Raw genomic sequence first — 21,514 nt, forward strand, 5'->3', positions numbered from 1 at the left:
CAATTACATGGGCAGGATAATCAGCCTCCTCCTTTGTTTATCCTTCAGATCCCTTCCCATCCTCCCCCCTCCCCCCCCCAGTCCCAATCCTTCCCCCCCCCCACACCAACATTGTAAAGCTCGTTTTCGACATGACAACTTGTACTTCTCATTGTTGCAACAGGTCCGCCTGTATCCTTAAACGACTTGTTTTTCCCCATCTCTTCCACAAGTTATACTGACATCAAATATAGTGAAAGCAGGGGTTATACTGTGGGGGAGGGACATACAAAGCAACAAAGAAATAATCTTATAAATGCGTTAAAACACATGCATGAAAAGAAAAAAAAACATTAAAATACATATCTAAGGGTTCATTTTCCTAACATCACATTATCTGACCTTTTCCGCTTGACTCATACATATATTAGATATTGCAAATAAGGGAAACCATGGGGCCTATGTTTCTTTGGGCCTGGCTTACTTCACTTAATATAATTTTTTCCAAGTCTTTCCATTTCCTAACAAATGGGGCAATGTCATTCTTTCTGATGGAGGCATAGAATTCCATTGTGTATATATACCACATTTTCTTGATCCATTCATCTACTGAGGGGCATCTGGGTTGGTTCCATATCTTAGCTATGGTAAATAATGCTGCAATAAACATAGTTGTGCTGGTAGCTTTAGTGTGGTCTTGTTTATAAACATTTGGGTAAATGCCCAAAAGTGGGATTGCTGGGTCATAGGGGAGTTCTATGTGGAGTCTTTTGAGGAACCTCCATACTGCTTTCCAAAGTGGTTGAACAAGTTTACATTCCCACCAACAATGCAGTTCCAGGTTCTTATAGCATATTAGTGGACAGAAAGCCACCAAGGTGAGTCACACTGTGATTCCATGATCCACCCAGATCAGAAAAACACTGTGTTAGGACAAAGGTACACACTTCTATGAATTGCCTATTGCTGAAGTAGATATGCAATAGAACCTTTACAACTAGTCACTGTGCATACAAGCTGGAATAGAAGTTCCATACACTGGGGACATATCTCTACTGGTACTGAAGTTTTTTCAGAGTCTCTGTCCGTGAGGAGGTGTGGGAATGGAGAGCATTAAGATGTTTCCATTATTATGATTCATCCATCCAGTACTAAGTTCCAAGGCAAAGTCATGTGCTTATTATCCTGTCCTGTCCCCAGGAAATGAGATTTTGCATTCTGAGTTAGGGTGAAGGCAGAGCCTTAGTCACCTAGGGCAGTGCTTACTTCTGTTATGTCTGAATCTCTCATCTTGTGAGTACACTTGGGTCTACCCTGCTGCCATTGGTAATGGAGGCTGAAGCAGGAGTCTGTCCTACTATAGGCCAGTACTCCTCTAAAATCCCATCTATGGTCAGTGGCTTGGCAATAGTTGTACTGCCTGAGATTGTCATATGGGTTGGAAGACTGTCCCCTGGTCACCAAGACTGGTGCTAAGTTAGATTGAACCTGAGTCATATACCCAGAGAGGCCTACATAGCCTCAAGGTCTTTATCAGCTGCCATCTTACTTGAATTCCACTGAGTTTATTTCTAGCACTCATTTTTCCTCCACTGAGTGGCTTATGCCACTAGCTTCATGTTTGATTATTGTACTTTGTAGTATTTTTTACAATCAGGAAGTAAAGAGTCCTTCAATTTCTTTGTCAAGGTTGTTTTGGTTATTCTGGGTCTCTAGCATTTATATGTGAATTTTAAAATGACTATGCTAATTTATGCCAAATCATCTTGGATATTTTAAGATTTTTGTTAGCACAAATTAATTATACAGAGGGTCTTCATTGTGATATTTACATCATGCATATCATGTACTTTGATCAAATTCAGCCCATCTATATTACTTGTAACCTCTCTCCATTTGCCCCTATCCCTTTGAATGATTTTTGATGGGAATCATGCTGTTCTTATATGTATATTATGTACTTATATAATATTCACTGCCATACCTTTTTCTCTTCCTGCACTGAATTCCTCCCTCAAGCATTCCTCCTTTTAATGCCACGTCATATTTTTATTCTAGTTTTTAAATCTAGATTCCTCATACGAGTGGAAACACGTAAGATTTGCCTTTCTGAGGTTGGCTTATTTCTCTTAATCTGATGATCATCAGTTCCATCCATTTTCCTGTAAACATAGTTTCATTTTTCTTTATGGCTGAATAAATATTCCATTGGGTGTATGTACCCCATTTTCTTAACCCAATCATTGGTTGTAGGTTATTGTAAATAGTGCTGCTGTAAACATGGATGTACAATTATCTCTCTTATATGTTGCTATATTCTTTTGGATATATGTTCAAGAGTCATATATCATGATCATATGATAATTCTGTTTTTGGTTTTTTGAGGAACCAATGTAGTTGTTTCCATTGTGGTTGCACTAATTTACTATACTACCAATAACATGTAAGAAAAGGTTTTTCTTGATTGCATTCTGACTGGGATGAGATAAAATCTCAATGTCCTTTTTTTTTTTTGTTGGTCATGGGGGCCTGAACTCTGGGCCTGGGCACTGTCCCTCAGCTCTTCAGCTCACGGCTAGCACTCTATCACTTGAGCCACAGCGCCACTTCCTGCTTTTTCTGCTTATGTGGTGCTGAGGAATCGAACCCAGGGCCTCATGCATACAAGGCAAGTGCTCTACCACTATCAAAAACAAGGGAAGGAGGGCTGGGAAGGTAGCTCAGTGGTAGAGTGCTTGCCTTGCATGCATGAGGCCCTGGGTTTGATTCCTCAACTCCACATAAGCAGAAAAAGCTGCAAGTAGTGCTGTGGCTCAAGTGGTAGAGTGCTAGCCTTGAGCTGAAGAGCTCAGAGACAACACCCAGGCCCATAGTTCAGGCCCCATGACTGGCAAAAAAAAATAGAATATCATATACATATTCTAGTTCTTACAATTGAGGAAGATCCTGCAACCTGCTTTTCTTTGGGTCTGCCTTACTTCACTTAATATAATTTTTTTCAAGTCTTTCCATTTCTTTATGAATGGAACAATGTCATTCTTTCTAATGGAGGCATATAATTCAATTGTGTATATATACCACATTTTCTTGATCCATTCATCTACTGAGGGGTATTTGGGTTGATTCCATATCTTGGCTATGGTAAATAATGCTATGATGAAAATTGTCATACTGGTGGCTTTAGTGTGGCCTTGTTTGTGGTCATTTGGGTAAATTACCAGAAGTGGGATTGCTTATTAGCCACTTGTACTTCTTTTAGGAAAAGTTTACTCAATTCTATTGCCCATTTAAATATCATTTGTTCTTTTCCTGTTACAATTTTTGGTCTTTTTTTCAATGTATAACTTGCAAGTATTTTCTCCCATTCTGTGGATTCTCTTGATTCTGAAAATTGTTTCATTTGAATATATAGAACCATTTAAATTTGATATTTAAATCCCATTTATCAATTCTTGCTCATATTTATGGAGTGATTAGAAACCTATTCAGGAAGTTTTTACCTATATGTCCATCTTCCACTATTTTCCTTATGTTGTCATACAGAGTTTCACTGTTTCAGATCTTATATTAATCAGCTTGGATTTTCATAGCAATTGTAGTGACTCTGAAGGCTAATTGTTTAAAGGTTCAGACCTCACTTAGAATAGCTTTTCATGAGAGATGTTTCTGTATACTTTCCCTATGATGTCTCTTACCAGTTACACCTCTTTAGCGCTCAAGTAATACTGTATAACTACTTTTTGCTTCGTAAGAAGTATGAATTTGTCAGATAAGGTCATGTTAGGGAAATGAATCCTAAGATATGTATTCAAATGTTTTTTTTTCTTTCATGAGATTGTTTCTAACACATTTATAAGATTATTTCTTTGTTGCTTTGTATGTCCCTCCCCCACAGTATAACCCCTGCTTTCACTATATTTGATGTCAGTATAACTTGTGGAGGAGAGGGGGAAAAAACAGTTGTTTAAGGATACAGGTGGACCTGATGCAACAACGAGAAGTATAAGTTGTCATGTCGAAAACGAGCTTTACAACGTCGGTCCGGGGTGGGGGGAAGGGGGGGAGGAGAAGGGTTGGAATTGGGGGGAAGGGGGGAGGCTGGGAAGGGATGTGAAGGGTAAACCAAAGGAGGAGGCTGCAATGCTTGGTAACAAATGTACGCATTATCCTGCCCATGTAATTGTAACCTCTCTGTACAGTATGTTCACAAATAAAAAATAAATAAATTAAAAAAAGAAATGTACTCATTATCTTGCCCATATAATTTTAACCCCTCTGTACAGTATTTACACAATAAAAAAAGAAGTATGAATTTCCTTACTTTAAATATATAATAAAAGACAATCTAAATAAACTACTCTTTTCTGTGAATCAGAAGCCAAGAACAACAAAATTGAAGGATAAAGTTAGCTAAGTCAGTGATGATTTCCTTTCACTAAATCCTATTCTTTAATAAGCACTCATCTTGTGTGTATATCTGTGTGTTTATGTAGTGGTGTCAGTATTTATGTGTGTGGTGAGTGGTTGCATGTGTATTGCTTCTGTTTTAATCCTTGGGCACAGATATATGCATATGTGTATATGTGCTGCTTTATATCTTTTGTTTTTGCTTTTGAAGCTAGCAACAATGCCTCTTGATTTTATAATCAAATGTTATAAATGAGTATTATGATTTTCTGTTCTTTTAGCTTATGTTATTGAGATTTCAGTTTGAAAAGAGTTGTATAGTTTTTTGCTTTCCTTCCTCTGTGCCTCATTCCTATGTTTGACACTGGTTTCTGCATTTGCCTTGAGGTTGTAAAGCTGCATGTTTGATTTCCATAGTATTACCCACACTACCTCTAAATACAAATGTGACTGCCCGTGCTGCCAAATATGTGATGCTGCTTCATTGGACTTACCCCCTTTTCCCATCCTTTACAATCAAGGAGTCTATTGGTCTATAGAGCCTATCTAATTCCTGCATGTCTCATGCCTCAAAGGGTGCCAAAATTTCCAAGTGATGAATCTGTCAGCTATATAGGGAGCAGTGTTTTACATTATGTGATTTTTTTCTAGACTACAATATGCACTGTTTAGTTTCCTTATTATAATATAAAGAAGAGAAAACCCATCCTTAAGAATGAAGAGCAGGGCTGGGATGGTGGCTCAGTGGTAGAGCACTTGCCTTGCATGCTAGAGGCCCTGGGTTTGATTCTTCAGCACTACATAAGAAAAAAGCCGGAAGTGGTGCTATGGGTCAAGAGTGCTAGCCTTGAGCTGAAGAGCTGAGGGACAGCGCCCAGACCCAGAGTTCAGGCCCCACGACCGGACCGCCCCCCTCCCAAAAAAAAGAATGAAGAGCAATTTTTCCAGCACCATTTACTGAAGAAGCTGTCTTTCTTCTTTCTATTTTTTTAGCTCCCTTATCGAAGATTAGGTGGCTATAGGTCTGTGGGTTCATTTCTAAGCCTTCAGTTCTATTACAGTTGGTTCTCAGGACTGTTCTTGTGCCAGTGCCCATCTGTTTTGATTACTATGGCTTTGTAGTAGAGTTTGAAATTTGGTATTGATATTCCTCCAGCACTGTTGTTTCTGCTAAGGATTGTTTTTGCTATTCGGGGTCTTTTGTTGTTCCATATGAATTTTGGGGTTGCTTCTTCTGTTTCATTGAAGAATGAGCCAGAATCAACTCCAATTGATCAAAGACCTTAAAGTCAAAGCAGACACCCTGAAAACATTACAGGAAGGAATAGGAGAAACTCTAGGGCTCCTTGGTGTCAAACAGGCCGAAATTATCTAAGTAAAGATCCAGAAACACAACAATCAAAGAAAGATTGGACAAATGGGATTACATAAACCTGCAGAGCTTCTGCATGGCAAAGGACATAGCTAGCAAGATCAATAGAAAGCCCACCGATTGGGAGATCTTCATTAGCCATACAACGGACAAGGGTCTCATATCTAAAATATACCTAGAACTCAAAAAACTAAATCCCCCAAGAAAAAACCCTCAAAGAAATAACCACCCCATCAACAAGTGGGCAGAAGACTTAAAGAGAAACTTCTCTGAAGAGGAAAGAAGGATGGCCAATAGACACATGAAGAAATGCTCAACTTCTCTAGCCATAAAGGAAATGCAAATCAAAACAACATTGAGATTCAACCTCACCCCAGTTAGAATGGCTATAATCAAGAACTCTAATAACAACAGATGCTGGAGGGGATGTGGACAGAAGGGAACCCTACTGCATTGTTAGTGGGACTGTAAACTTGTTCAACCACTTTGGAAAGCAGTATGAAGGTTCCTCAAAAGACTAAAACATAGAGCTCCCCTATGACCCAGCAATCCCACTTTTGGGTATTTACCCAAATGATCACAAACAAGGCTATACTAAAGCTACCGATACAACTGTGTTTATTGTGGCATTATTTACCATAGCTAAGATATGGAATCAACCCAGCTTCCCTTCAATAGATGAATGGATCAAGATCTCTGCATTTCTTCCTTCTTTTGCTTTTTTCTTCCTCTACTGTTTTTGTAACCATTTAGAGGTAGGCTATAAATGAAAGCAGGTAATAGTTTACAAGTATTAAGTGTAGATTAATGCTGAAATCATGTAGAGAAAGGACATAATACTTGGGGAAATATTGGTGTATCAGCAATGAAGAAACAGCTTGAAAAGGCTCTATGATCTTTGGCGAGGACTTTACCGGCTTTGTTAAAAATCATTGAGTGAATAAAAATGAGTACTGTTCTTGAGTTTTTTTTTTATTTTGACCAATGTTCAACTACTTCCTGTGCCTTAATAAATGCTTTTTTGTGTGTACTGATCCTGTGGTTTGAATTCAGGGCCTGGGCACTGTCCTTGAGATTTTCTGCTCAAGACTAGCACTCTACTACTTGAACCATAGCTCCACTTCCTGCATTTTAGTGAGTAATGGGTCTCACAGACTTTCCTGCCGGGGCTTGCTTCAAAGTACAGTCTTCACATCTCAGCCTCCTGAGTAGCTAGGATTAGAGATGTGAACCACTGGTGTCCAGCTTAATAAATGCTTTTTACCTTATAAAATTTAAACAGAACAAAGACAATATACTGAAAAAAACACAAATTGTCTGAAATGGACAAAGAGTATAAAAATTCACTGAGAGATATTCCCCCAGTTTCCATATACTTTTTCCACATAATTATGCAAATTAGAGATTCTGTATAGGTGAATACTCACCTTTTTCAAATATCTCATGGAAAAGTTATGCCTCCATCATATTTTAGGATCAATTACTTTAATCAGATTCAGATGAATTCCTTTGTGAGGTTTCTTTTCCTGAGGAGATGTGAAACTTTAATGGAGGTTTGCACATCTCTTTATCTTTTTCTTTCTTCATTTTAAGGTATTATGGAGAAGGATTTTCAAAACACTTTTGTGTAAAAACTAAAGGTTTGAGAGAGGACAAATGTGTATGTACATTCATTTGATTCTTGGCCTCCTTTAACATTGCTAATACTTAATTCAAATTTTACAAATCACAGAAAGCTAGTCTACACTAATCTTTTTTCTCTTCTGAACTGCAACAGTCTTTATTGTCTCTATATCCAATCCAGTGTTCAGTTAAGTATTATATATTCTCCTATTCTTTAGTGAGTTCATATGTGCTAATATTTTTCTCCTTATATAAGACTAGTGTTGGATGTGTGCTGTAAATGACTGTTGAGAGATAATGATTACAATTTCTTAAAGGCAAAAATAGCATCTTGCTGATTCATTACATTACTATTCTCCATGTCAGATAGAGTAACATATTTAGAGCTATGGAAAAAAATCAACTAAAACTACTATTAGACAAGATTTTACTCAGGTGTTTGACATTTCATAATGTGTTTTATTATCCACTCAGTCCTGGCATCCTAGCTACCTAGGAGGCTGAGATTCAAGGATCACCGTTCAAAGCCAGCCCAGACAGTCTCGTGCCAGCTTTGAGTGAAAAAGCTAAGTGCCACTTCTGGCTTTTTCTGCTTATGTGGTGCTGAGGAATTAAACCCAAGGCAATCACTCTACCACTGAGCCAATTTCCCAGCCCCTAGAACTGTTTTTTGACATAGAATCAAGAGGACAAAGTAAAAAAGCCTTTCAAGAATGACAGAACAATTTTTTGAATTCTCTGCAGTTACTGGGACAGTAAAGCATAATAGCCATTGGCTTAGTAGATGTTAAAAGAATTATATATTTAATCATTTCTCCTCTGCACTTCCACACCCTTGTAATTCTTCCTTGTTACCTCAGGTAGACTACAGTGCTAATGATTACTTCTCTTTCCCCTAGTTGTAGTTTAAAATTATGAACGCTGTATAATGAAATGGTGATTGTTATTCTGTCCTGGTGGTAAAAAGGGATTTGCTGATGTGTAAAATGAGACGAAGATAAATAACAAACAGATGTTCTCACAAAATGTTCATTAAATCCTTGCCTAGTAGAAGATGCTGGATTACATGTGTTCAAACTCTAAATGTGCTAGAGAATAAGGAGTTTTTATACCTTAATGCTCAATTTAGGAAAGGCTATATAGCTTTCTCTGTAAAAATCATACTAATCAGTGACTTATAGTATCTTTCTCATTTGAGAGTGATTTGACATGACTGTTTTCTAATTTTTCTTATTGACTTTGCCAGTTCCAATTATCTAACAGACATCACCTTATTGGAGGATTGTAAAGTTGGTTTAATCCCTTTTAAGCCACCAGATAGGGGTTATCCCACATGTGGAAATTCTAGCTTTTGCTTGGGTCACTTCTAAAGGACTGCATGCTGTGGGGATATGATAATAATTCCAAGGAAGTAGGGTTGGTAAGGAAAACAGAAATAACACTAATCTGTACCTTGTCCTCTGGTCCTTCCATGTAATGTAGAATTTGTAATTTGTTTTAATGTAGTGTATTGCTTACAGCAAGTTGTGCCTGCTACTGGTAAGCCATTGTTCTTCTAGACGAAGCATTTGGAAGTTGTTTCAAGTAAATTCTAACAAGCACTTTAAAGGTGGAAAGGAATAATCTAAGTAGGCGTCTTTGTTGTGTATTTGTTTTCTTTTTGTTTTTCAAAACTTAGTAGTGAACTTGGGGTCTTATGCTCAACACTTGAGCGTGTCCCCAAATCTTTTTTTGTTTTTAGATTGGACCTTGTACTAACTTTATGTGAACTGGCCTCAGACTGCAGTCCTTTATCTCTGCCTCCCAAGTAACTGGGATTATATGCATGTACCACCATATCCAATCCTAGGAATCTCTAGTTTTATGTGGGAAAGAGGTTGATCAGAGGAGAGATGGTATTTGTTCTGAGTTTTTAGGGATGCTGTGACTTCATTAATAGCAAAAGAGAATAAAAAGCATTTCAGTCAGAGGGAAGAATACATAAAAAGACATAGACTCTGAAATAGCATGAGACAATCTTGATGAATTCCCAATAATTTGATTTTATATCTGTTTCTTTTATCTGTGGGTTGATGTAGTAATGATACCTATTTTATTTTTTAACTGTATTTTTTTGTCTTTTCTTTTTTGGTACTGGGGATCGAACCCAGGACGTTGCACTTGCTAGGCAAGCGCTTTGCCACTGAGCTACATCTCAGCCCATGATACCTATTTTGTATGTTTGGTTGTGATAATCAAGGGCATTCTCTCTTCACACACAAACACACACATAGACACACATTAGAATATTGCTTAGTAGATATGATCAAGTATTTGATAAGCTGTAGTTTGATAAGTGGTTAGGAAAGTAAAGTCAAGTTGCTGTAATAATTTTTCACAAAGGGGATATTGTTATTTACTGTGATATTAAATGTGAATTTTTTTCTTATGAGTGACTAGGAAGTATTATGGAATTTTAAGCTGGAATTTGAAATGTATGACTAAATAAGTATCTTAGAAAGACTACACTGCCTTCTGAAAGATAGGGAGGGGAGGGAGAAAGATTTGTGAAGAATGGAGCCAGAGAGGTTAGTTATAAGACTGTGCCAAATAGCCATGTAAAATATGATGGAAGATATGAATTAGATGGATGGAAATGCGAATGAAGGCAGATTCAAATTTAAGAAATATTTTAGAGTTACTTAGTAACTCAGATGGGCAACTAACAAGTGTTTTCTTTGGTCTATACAGTGTTTAAACTTGGAAGCCTTAGATGGAACATGCAGTCCCCAGTTTGACTTAGGCTCTGCAACTCCAAACTGTATTACATTACAGATTGATGCTGCTTGACTGACTGTTTGTGAGTAAAGAACAAGAAAGGGTAAACAATGACCTATAGATTTTGCAATTGGATGATTGTACCAACAGAGGCGCCAGCAATATAGATTGGGAATTCAGGATTATGAACAAATTTGAGAGAAAGGATGTATTAGATTTAGGGTATGTAAATTAGAGATAGATGGATAGATAGGATATTAATAAAATATAGAGATAAATGTATGTATATATTTATCTGGACATAAGTCTGCACTGGAGATAAGGATTTTTTGACAGTTACTATCTTATAGGTGTTAGCTGAAACAATTTAGGTAGATGATATTACTCACAATGTATATGTATAATGTTAAATAAAGAAGCATGAGCTCAATGAGAAACCAGTGATGTTACCAGAAATGATGAATGCTAAGTGAAGAATGAATTTTAGACTTAATTGTAAAACAGTGTTTTTCAAAATGTAGTCCATGAATCCTCATAACTGTCTACAGTTCTTCCAAAGATTTGAATGTCCAAATAATTTTCAGGATAATTCTAAAATGCTGTTTGCTTTTTCACTGAATTGATGTATCATTGATGGTGTAAAAGCAATTGTGATAAAACTGCTGGTGCCTTGGCAGGGATTGAAAGAGTGACACCAAAGTGTACTAGTTAGTAACTATATTCTTTAGCACAGTATACTCGAAGTTAAGGAAACAAAGCCACTTTTACTTCATAATGTTTTTTAAAAGTCAATAAATATTTAATTTTATTTTTTATTATATTTTGACTCATGTTTACATTTTCAATATCCTATTTATGAAAATGAGAAGTAAACATAAAGTTCCTCTTCTGATGCATAATGAAGTGTGATGGTGTCTTAAAGTAAACAACTAGCATGATTGAATTGCAAACCAAACTAGCAGCTTTTTACATGGAACTCTAATCTTACCTGAAAGAACAGTGGTTATTCTGTGTCACTATGCTTTGGCAGTCAATTTCTCAAAAATATTTTGAGCCTACCATTTTAAGGAAAAACAACTGAGAGTATTTCTTTTTTTTTTTTTGTCGGTCGTGGGGCTTGAACTCTGGGCCTGGGAGCTGTCCCTCAGCTCTTCAGCTCAAGGCGAGCACTCTACCACTTGAGCTACAGTGCCACTTCCGGTTTTCTGGTGGTTTATTGGAGATAGGAGTCTCACGGTCTTTCCTGCCCGGGCTGGCTTTGAACCGCGATCCTCAGATCTCAGCCTCCTGAGTAGCTAGGATTACAGGCGTGAGCCACCAGCGCCCGGCCTGAGAGTATTTCTTGCCAATGACAAATTTGAACTCTCAAGTACAAATTAGAATTTTGGAATACTTGCGTATGCCACCATGAGCCTGAGAACTTCCCTATATCTAAGGAGGCAGTAGTAATATTAACTAATGTGATTTTTAAAATATTGTATAATGAAATGGTTCACCATTTGGAAGAGATTTTTTAATAATATATCAAATCAATATTTGTCAACTGATCAATGCATGATGATATAAAATCATGCTTAGGAGAATGCATTAAAGTGTAAGGGTGACCAATGATTTTAATATAACAAAGCCTTAAAAGGTTCATTAATATGGATTCAGATCTCCCCATTGCTCTAAAAGAAATTATCATTGTCAAAATTTAGTGTAACATCAAAGAAGAATATCCTTAATTATATAAAAAGACTATTCAAATATTCCTCCATTATCTGACCACATGTTTACACGAGGCTAGATTTTCTTTATATACTTCAACTGAAAATCATGTCACAATAGATTGACTGCATAAGCAGACATAAAGAATTCAACTATCTTCTATGTAGCTGTTTCCTGAAAAATATTTGCAAAAATAATGCCATTATTCTTGCTGATTACACTTGATTTTGGAAAATATAACAAATATATTGGAAATATTATATTAAAAATGAATGAGGACTTTGCATTGTCATAGTTACAATTTTGTGTTTGTGTACTGGCACTTGAACTCCGAGCATCACACTCTTGCTTAGCTTTCTTGCTTACTGCAAGTACACTTTCACTTTCATGCTTGCAGTCTGGCATTTTGCTGGCTAATTGGAAATACAGTCTTATAGACTTTTCTGCCTGGGATGCCTTCAAAATGCATTCCTCCAGATCTCAGACTCCTTAGTAGCTAGGATTACAGACATGAGCTACAGGTACCCCTCTGTCATAGTTGCAACTTCTAATAGAGAAAATATTAGTAAGTCTAATCTAAAAGAACCCCAAAGGAATTTTGGATCTTCATACTTTAGATGCATGAAAAGTCTTCAGTCCCAAGAAGTGCTAAAACTATTGCCATAGAGTACTGAAAGGAAATGGGAAGAGCAAATGGGAAACCTGTCTCATTATTACATAGTTTTAAGTTTTATAAGGAAACTGAGACAACAAAGAATCAGAATACCACTGAGTACTGTTGGCTCACGCCTGTAATCCTAGCCACTCAGGAGGCTGAGATCTGAGGATTGTGGTTCGAAACCAGCCTGGGTAGGAAAGTCCCTGAAACTCTTACTTCCAAACTCTTATCTCCAATTAACCTCCAGAAAACCCAACGTGCCACTGTGGCTCAAGTGGTAGAGTGCTCGCCTTGAGCTGAAGAACTGAGGGACAGCACCCAGGCCCAGAGTTCAAGTCCTACAACCGACAAAAAAAATCAGAATATGGAAAAAATATGACTAGACCTAAATAAGAGGCACCAAATAAATTAAACATGAATGTGGTAAGGGATTTATTGGAGAGAGATTTGAGTATTTCTTGTGTTTTATAGGCCAAAATTGTGGAAAGGATGCTTTCCAAGCATCATTACCAGCATGAGCACAGTTCTAGAGGCAAATATAAACATAATGCTCTTTAAAAACATTAAGGAGATCATCCTTACTGGAGTAAATAGTTTGAATTGGTATGTTGCTAGATATTCCTTGGATAAGAAGGTTAAAGCCAAACTATCATCAACTTTAAGTATTGAGATGGGAGATTTAGACCTTATGGGTAATAGAAAGCTATTAAAGGTTCAGGTTGAGGATGATGATATGAGGAAAGTGATAATTCATGAAAATGACTCTAGAAGTAGTATAAAAGAGAGACCTGAAATAGAAAGACTAAAAATCAATTAGAATGATTTTGTAGTCACTCATGCATGAAGTGATGAAGACCTGGTAGTTGGGATGAAAAATAATGGACATGAGAAATATGTAATGATAAAATGAATAAAACTTGGATTGATTAGAAAGAACAGATTAATTTTGGGGATGGCTGACTAAGAAATTGGTGGTGCCATTGATGGAAAATAGGAGAAAAGCATGGGGAGGCCCAGTTTGAATAATTGATGATGCACAGGTTGTTTGCTTGTTAATGCTTGAGATTGTCTTAATACACCTATGTATTCATAGAGGTTTAGATGATAACTTTGTCTTAATAGACCTATGTATTCATAGAGGTTTAGATGATAAGTTATCATTGTGTTTGAGGAAATAATGAATTCTATAAGGAACAAAGAACATAAGTTAGAAGCCTAGGACCAAAGATGTGATCTACATCTATTAGATTTGCATAGCAAGAGTCCCTGAAAAAGGCCAGAAAAACAACTGGAGACTATTAGAACAGAATTATACCATACTACAGAAGCCAATGGAAGAGTTTCAAAAAGATATAACTGAGTTGTGTCAGATTCTACACAGAGCAGAAGATTTAATATATAATGCAAGTTGTCTGAAAGATCTCAAGTGATCCTTGTATATTGACTCCATGTTTCCTAAATGCCTATAATTGTATTTGATACATAATAGATGATGAGTAAATACATATACTTAGCTACGGGTGGTAAAAGTTTTTTGTACAAACCTGATAAACACATTTGAGATAACTAGTTAAGGATCAATATATTTGCATACAAATCTTTGTGTATGTACTGATTGTTTTGTTTGCCGATCAGATTCTATTATTTGAGGCTAACACACTGTTATTGAAATGCACAGGGAAGATGGAGTGGATCATTTAGCTTTGTTGAGTCACATATAGGGCAGCCAGAGGAAAGTAAATGATGCATGTCTATTTGCAAAACTACATAAATCAAAACACAACTGATAGCTTTACCTTGTGGCCTTTTGAAGATGTATTCTTCATTTGAGAAGGTTATATTCTTTTGCTGGTGATGTCTTGTGCAAATGTCATTTTGGCATCAGAATTGGATAATTATCCTAAAATTTAAACATTTGTACCAGTCATTAAGAATTTTTTTATGTATTTTATTATAAAAATAGTGTACAGAAAGGTTATAGTAACATGAGTAAGGTAATGAGTACATTTCATATCAAGCATTGTTACCTCCTCCTTTGTTTTTCCCCTACCATCCCTTCCCTCCCACCTCCCTAACTTTTCCCTACCCCCAAGTTGTAAAGTTCATTTTCAACATAGTGTCTTGTATATATAATTGTTACAATGTGTCAACCTGTATCCTTATTTCAGCATTTTGTTATTTCCCTTCCTTTTCCCAAATTGGAAAAATGTATATACAAAATGCAAGGCACCAACATCAAATACTGTGAAAACAGGTGTTATACTGTGGGGAAAGAACATACAAAAGAAACAAAAAAAATCACATAGTATATTTTAAATACATTAAAAACAATAGCAAGCAAGAAAAAAAACCACTTGTGTCCCTATCTTGATGTTCATTTCACTTAACATCATCTTAGATGGTCATATGTATATAGCTTTTGACCTTTTCTGCTTGTCCTAGAGTTATACTAGTTATTGCAAATAAGGAAAACCATGGGACCTATGTTTCTTTGGGCCTGGCTTACTTCACTTAATATAATTTTTTCCAAGTCTTTCCATTTCCTAACAAATAGGACGGTGTCATTCTTTCTGATGGAGGCATGGAATTCCATTGTGTGTGTGTGTGTGTGTGTGTGTACACACACAATGGAATTATATATATACATATATATTCACATATGTATATATATATACACACATACACACATATGACATTTTCTTGATCCATTCATCTATTGAGGGGCAGCTGGGTTGATTCCATATCTTAGCTGTGGTCAATAATGCTGCGATAAACATAGTTGTGCTGGTAGCTTTAGTATAGCCTTGTTTGTGATTGGTTGGGTAAATGACCCAAAGTGGGATTGCTGGGTCATAGGGGCGCTCTATGTTTTAGTCTTTTTTTTTATTTTTTTATTTTATTTTATTTTATTTTTATTGTGAAAATACTGTACAGAGGGGTTAGAATTACATGGGCAAGACAATGAGTACATTTCTCATCAAGCATTGTAGGCTCCTCCTTTGTTTCTCCTTCCCATCCTATCCTTCTCCCCCAACTCTCCTCCCCCCCCCTCCAAAGTTGTAAAGTTCGTTTTGGACATAACGACTTGTACATCTCATTGTTGAAATGGGTCCACCTGTATCCCTATTTAAACGATTGATTTGTTTTTTTCCCTTCCCCTCCACAAATTATAACAACATCAAATACAGTGAAAGCAGGGGTTATACCACGGGGGAGAGGCATACAAAGCAACAAAGAAATCATCTTATAAATGTGTTAGAAACAATCGCATGAAAGAAAAAAACATTTGAATACTTATCTTAGGGTTCATTTCCCTAACATCAACTTATCTGACCTTTTCTGCTTACCAATTTTTTTAACATTCTGTTTTTTTTGGGGGGGAGGGCGGTCATGGGGCCTGAACTCTGGGCCTGGGCACTGTCCCTCAGCCTTTCAGCTCAAGGCTAGTGCTCTACCTCTTGAGCCATAGCGCCACTTCCAGCTTTTTTTTTTTTTTTTGCTTATGTGGTGCTGGGGAATCGAATCCAGGGCCTCAGGCATGCAAGGCAAGTGCTTTACCACTGAGCCACCTTCCCAGCCCCTCTGCTTACCAATTTTGCCAGCACCATTTAATACAGAGGTTGCCTTTCTTTCATTCTATTTTTTTAGCTCCCTTATTGAAGATTAGGTGGCTATAGGGTTCATTTCTGGGTCTTCTTCTGTTCCATTGGTCCTCAGGTCTGTTCTTGTGCCAGTGCCCATCTGTTTTGATTATTATGGCTTTGTAGTAAAGTTTGAAATTTGTTATTGATATTCCTCCAGCACCGTTGTTTCTGCTATTTGGTTTCTTTTATTGTTCCATATGAAATTTTGGGTTGCTTCTTCTATTTCTTTGAAGAATGAGATTGGAATATTAATAGATGTCACATTGAACTTGTAGATAGCCTTTGGCAGTATTGCCATTTTTCATTAAGAAATTTGATTTTAGTTTGAAATTATTTTATTTATTTATTTATTTTACTTGTCTACATGAAATTATTTTAATATTGGTTCATAAAATTCAGTTGTGAATCATTGGATGACCAGTTTTATTTATGGATTGTGCTGAGAAATTATGTGCAATCAGGATGTTAAAGAACTATGTTTCTTTCAGTTTTAAAGTGAGAAACCATATTGATGATGAGAAGAAACAGAGGCGATTTTACCAGAAGAAAACATTTATCCAATATTTGTGGATTTTCTTGTAAGCAAATAATAGGGAAATGAACATGTTCTGAGCTAATTTCTTAATAGATATGTTAATAGTTTGTTAATGCCAACAAGTGAGGATCATTATGGATCATCTTAGAAACTACTTACACAGATTTCTTAATGCTTTATTTACTTTCAAGACATAAAATTGAAATTACAGAAAGTAGGAAGATACAGAGCTGGCTATTTAGTAATGAAACTGGAAGTGCGTTCTGTTTTCCTGAAGTTTGAAAAGTTAGATCGTCCTCTTTTAAAGGATAAATAATTTAGAAAAACTACTGAAAATCAACGAAACACATATGGATTTTTTATTATTGTTGTTGTGCTAGAGATTGAACCCTGAGCCTTACAAAGATGAGCTATATCCTTACGCTGTACTTTAGCCTGGTATACAGTTTTTGTAAGTTATATTTACTAAAACAAAGTCAGAAAAAGCTGGAAAGCCACATGAGAAAAGGAGATTAAAATAAACAGCCAAAATTTATCTTCAATCTTCTACAATGACAACTGTCTCCAAAAGACAGCAAAATTATTCGACATTAATAGTAGTTCCATTTTAGGTTCAATGCTATTAATTCCATTTATGTAAGCTAGTATTAAATAAGATACAAACTACCATTGAACATAGGCCTTTGTGTGTTGGTTTTAGTGTACATTTGGAAGACAGATTTTTTTAAATTTATTTTATTTTTATTTTTTGTGAACATACTGTACAGAGGGGTTACAATTACATGGGCAAGATAATGAGTACATTTCTTATCAAGCATTGCAGCCTCCTCCTTTGTTTACCCTTCACATCCCTTCCCAGCCTCCCCCCGCCCCCCCCATCCCCCCCACACCAAAGTTGTAAAGTTCGTTTTCTTGTATTGGAAGACAGATTTTTTAAAAAGTAGACTAAAGCTGTAATAAATTGGATTTTACAAGTATTAGAAGTTTCTTTAGAATTCTTCTCACCTTTTCTTAATTTATATTTGTTTAATAACTGAAATTATCCAAGTACATTTTGGATGATAGAATGGTACTTTGCAGCAGATCTTTAACTCTAATTTTTTTTGGGGGGGTCCGGTCTTGGGGCCTGAACTCTGAGCCTGGGTGCTGTCCCTCAGCTCTTCAGCTCAAGGCTACAACTCTACCACTTGAGCCACAGTACCACTTACAGCTTTTTTCTTTTTGTTTATGTGGTGCTGAGGAATCCAGCCCAGGGCCTCATGCATGCAAGGCAATCACTCTATCACTGAGCCACCTTCCAGCTCCTTTAAATCCAATTTTTAACCAAATTAATTTCATGAAATGCAGGCTGTTCTATCTGAACCCAGAAATTAGAGGTATTCATTTGGATTCATAAACCATATTTCATTTACTTCAAATAAAAGCCTGTTCTTGTCTACAGAGAAAAGAAAAGGATTAAGGTAAAAAGAAAAGTGCTTTATTCATCATTAAATCAGATATTTTAAACTGAGGAAAGAGAAAATACCCATAGTGTTTAAAGAGAGTATATTTGTATATATGTATTTTTAAAGGCATATACTTCTGTTACAGTCACTTCTCTTTTTTTCAATATAGATGTCTTTTATCTCAAAAAGGAAAATCAATGGAAATGAAAGTATTTAAAATAGATGATCTCCCTCCTGATTGTAATAGACATTCAGAGTCCATGTTCAGATTAGACATATAAGATCTGATGTATGAGTGAGGGAACATAAGATGGTATATGAAAGGAAATGTACTCATTACCTGACTTGTATAATTGTAATCCCTCTTTACATCACCTTCATAATAATAATGTAAATTAATTTAAGAAAAGTTTTGACCTATAGGACTTGGTTATTTGCATTAAGGAGAATTGATCATCTTTAAATTTTCATTTAGACCAAACTTTATTAAAGTCATACCGTGTGTGTGTGTCTGTGTGTGTGTGTGTGTGTGTGTGTGTGTGTGTGTGTGTTTCAACATATCTAAGCTTAGAGGCCATGGGAGTAGAGAAGTGCTGTATACTTTGCAATAGGAGGCTCTTAAATTTGATCCCAACCTCAGGTTCCAAATTTTCTCATCTCCTGTAGATTCTGTTTGATACTTGTTTTTTGATCAAATATTTATTGTGTGCCTACTATGTGCCAGGCACACCTGGATATGAATAAATAAAAATACTTTCCCTCTTACTTAGGTGTAGAAGGATCCAAATGTAGACAAACATTACATACTTACGCATTATGCATGCATAGTTGTAAGTGATTTTATACGTTTTTATACATAATAGGAAGGTGGAGCATATGTTGTGATTTTAAAGAGCATTCTAGGAGTGATCACGTTGAAAAGGAACACTAAGAAGTTACTGGAAGAGGTTGGCAGAGAGTGGCTATCTAGAGCAAAGGAAGCAGCCCCATGGTTAAGATTGTCACTACTGTTGAAAGAACTTGTGTTCAGATAGCTGGTATGACTAAAGCAGGATGAGAAAGGGAATACTAGGAGAGAAATTCAGAACAGTGTAATTGAGGGAGGAACCAGACTTTGCAGGGCCTTGAGACTAAAGTATGGAATTTGGCTTTTACTGAGTAAACTGAGGATCTATGGAGGATTCTGAGCAGAAGAGTGGTGTAATTTGGTTTTTTAAAAATGTTTGTTGTTTTCTAAACCAATTTATTGATTTATTATTGACATTCAAAAGCCTAAGCATTTTAATGTCTTTAACCTGATGAGTTCAGAGATAAGTATACACTGTGTAATCAGTCTGTCCTATGAAACTATAATCCCTAAAAGTTTACTCCTGCTCTGTTATTTACTTGTATTGTGATTAAAATAATGTGAAATATAGCATTTTATCATTTTCTAAGTATATAATATGATTGTTAACTGTAGGTAGTTTGATCACCAGCACTTTCTACACTTTAATTAATATCTCCCTATTTCTCTCTCCTCCCATTCTCTAGCAGCCACCATGCCTTTCTCCGCTTTTATACACTTCTCTGCTTTTGATTCATCATATAAATGGCATCGTGTTGTATTTTCCCTTCTGAAGCTTATTTCATTTAACATAATGGATTACAGGTGTACTTATGTTATTTCAAGTGGCAGAATTTCCTTTTTAAATCTGCATAATATTTCATTGAAATATTATATGTATTCATACATATAAAGTATATGGATATATTTGTATATACTTCATTTTCTTTATCCATTTATTCATATGGGAACATTTTTATTTTGTTTCCATATCTTGGCTTTGGGGAATAATAGTACAATGAGCATTAGACTGCAGATCATTTTTCCAGATTTTTATTTCAATTTGTTTTATTCTTTTTTCAGTTCCACCCAAAACATGGTTGCTGCATCATATGGTAATACTATTTTAAAAAATTTAGGGGGCAACTCCATATTGTCTTCCTTTCTCATTAGCACCATGTAAGAATTCCCTTTTTCTTAGCTGGATACCAGTGGTTCATGCCTGCAATCCCAGTTACTCAGGAGTCTGAGATTCAGAGAATGGCAGTTGGCCACCAATCTGAGCAGAAAAGTCCACAAGGCTACATCTTTGAATATCCAGCAAAAGCAGGACTGGAAGCAGTGCTCAAGTGGTAAAGTACTAGTCAAACAAGCCAAGCAAGTCCTTGAGTTCAAGTCTCAGAACTGAAAAAATTCACCTGTCCTTAAATTCTCACTAACATTTTCTAAAATAACATTGCACTATGAGGTTATATCTTTTTACCTCACACGAGGTAATATCTTATTGTAGGTAATATGTGATAATATCTTATTGTAGGTTTGATTTATATTTCCCCAGTGATCAGTGGTGTGGGACACTTTTTCATATTTACTAAACATTATGTACTTTTTGAGAACTATCTATTCAGGTACTTTGCCCATTTGTGATTTTTTTTGGGGGGGTATTTAGCTATGGGAGTTTCTTATAGGTTTTGAATAATAACTTTATCAAATCTGTGGTTTCTCCTATTCCATATATTCCCTTTCCATTTTGTTTATTGTTTTCAAAAGCTGTTGCTATCTGAAGAACAGACTGTAGAAGTGTAGAAAGGTGGGAGCAAGGAGGCCAAATATGAAGCTGCTACAGTAATCCAGGTGAATGGTAACTAGTTTGGTATAGGTTGAAAACAGTAATTGATGGCAGGAAGTAGAAAGATCCAGGATATATGATGAAAGTATGACAATCAATGTATGCTGGTAAATTGGATATGGAATATGAGGAAGAATCCAAGTAGGACCGTGTTTTTCTTTTTCTTTCTTTTTTTTTTTTTTTGGTCTGGGGGAGGAGATGACATTTACTGAGTTGGAAAGGTTATAGGTGGAATAGGCTTTACAAGTAAGAGTACAGGTTTGGACATGCTGGTTTAAGATCCTTATTAGATATCTAAGTGGAAATATCAAGCAGGTAAATAGGTGTATGAGTCTGGAATACAGATGAGGGAGAAGTACTATACATTCAGAGGTGTTTATTTCGTGTGTGTGTGTGTGTGTGTGTGTGTGTGTGTGTGTATGTGTGTGTGTGTGACACCAGGGAGTGAAGACAGAGCAGAACCAAGAACTGAATCTTGCATTAATGTAGTTTAAAGTTGGGAAGATATGGAGGATCCATTAAGAAAACTGAGAAGCAATAATCAAGGAGTGATCAGGAGAAAATGAAGAATGTGTTACCTTGAAATTAAATAAATTTGCCATTGGCCCTAAGCTTTTTTTCTGTTGCCATCTCTGGTTTAGTGCCATTGGTATTACTTATATAAACTACAGGATTGTCTTTTTCCCAACCTGTTTTATTTTTATTTAGG

General features: G+C 36.1%; 1 protein-coding gene across 1 annotated transcript in view; it reads left to right on the forward strand.

The window, feature by feature from the left end:
* Enox2 (ecto-NOX disulfide-thiol exchanger 2) overlaps positions 1 to 21,514 on the forward strand; it is a 317,354-nt gene that overhangs the window by 31,383 nt on the left and 264,457 nt on the right. Inside the window, exon 3 of the mRNA XM_013018185.1 lies at positions 10,112 to 10,241. The gene's annotated coding sequence lies outside the window, so the exon portion shown is untranslated. The remainder of the gene's footprint in view (positions 1 to 10,111; positions 10,242 to 21,514) is intronic.

This window comes from Dipodomys ordii, unplaced genomic scaffold (genome assembly GCF_000151885.1).
Source record: "Dipodomys ordii isolate 6190 unplaced genomic scaffold, Dord_2.0 Scaffold38, whole genome shotgun sequence".
NCBI classification, from domain to species: Eukaryota; Metazoa; Chordata; class Mammalia; order Rodentia; family Heteromyidae; genus Dipodomys; species Dipodomys ordii.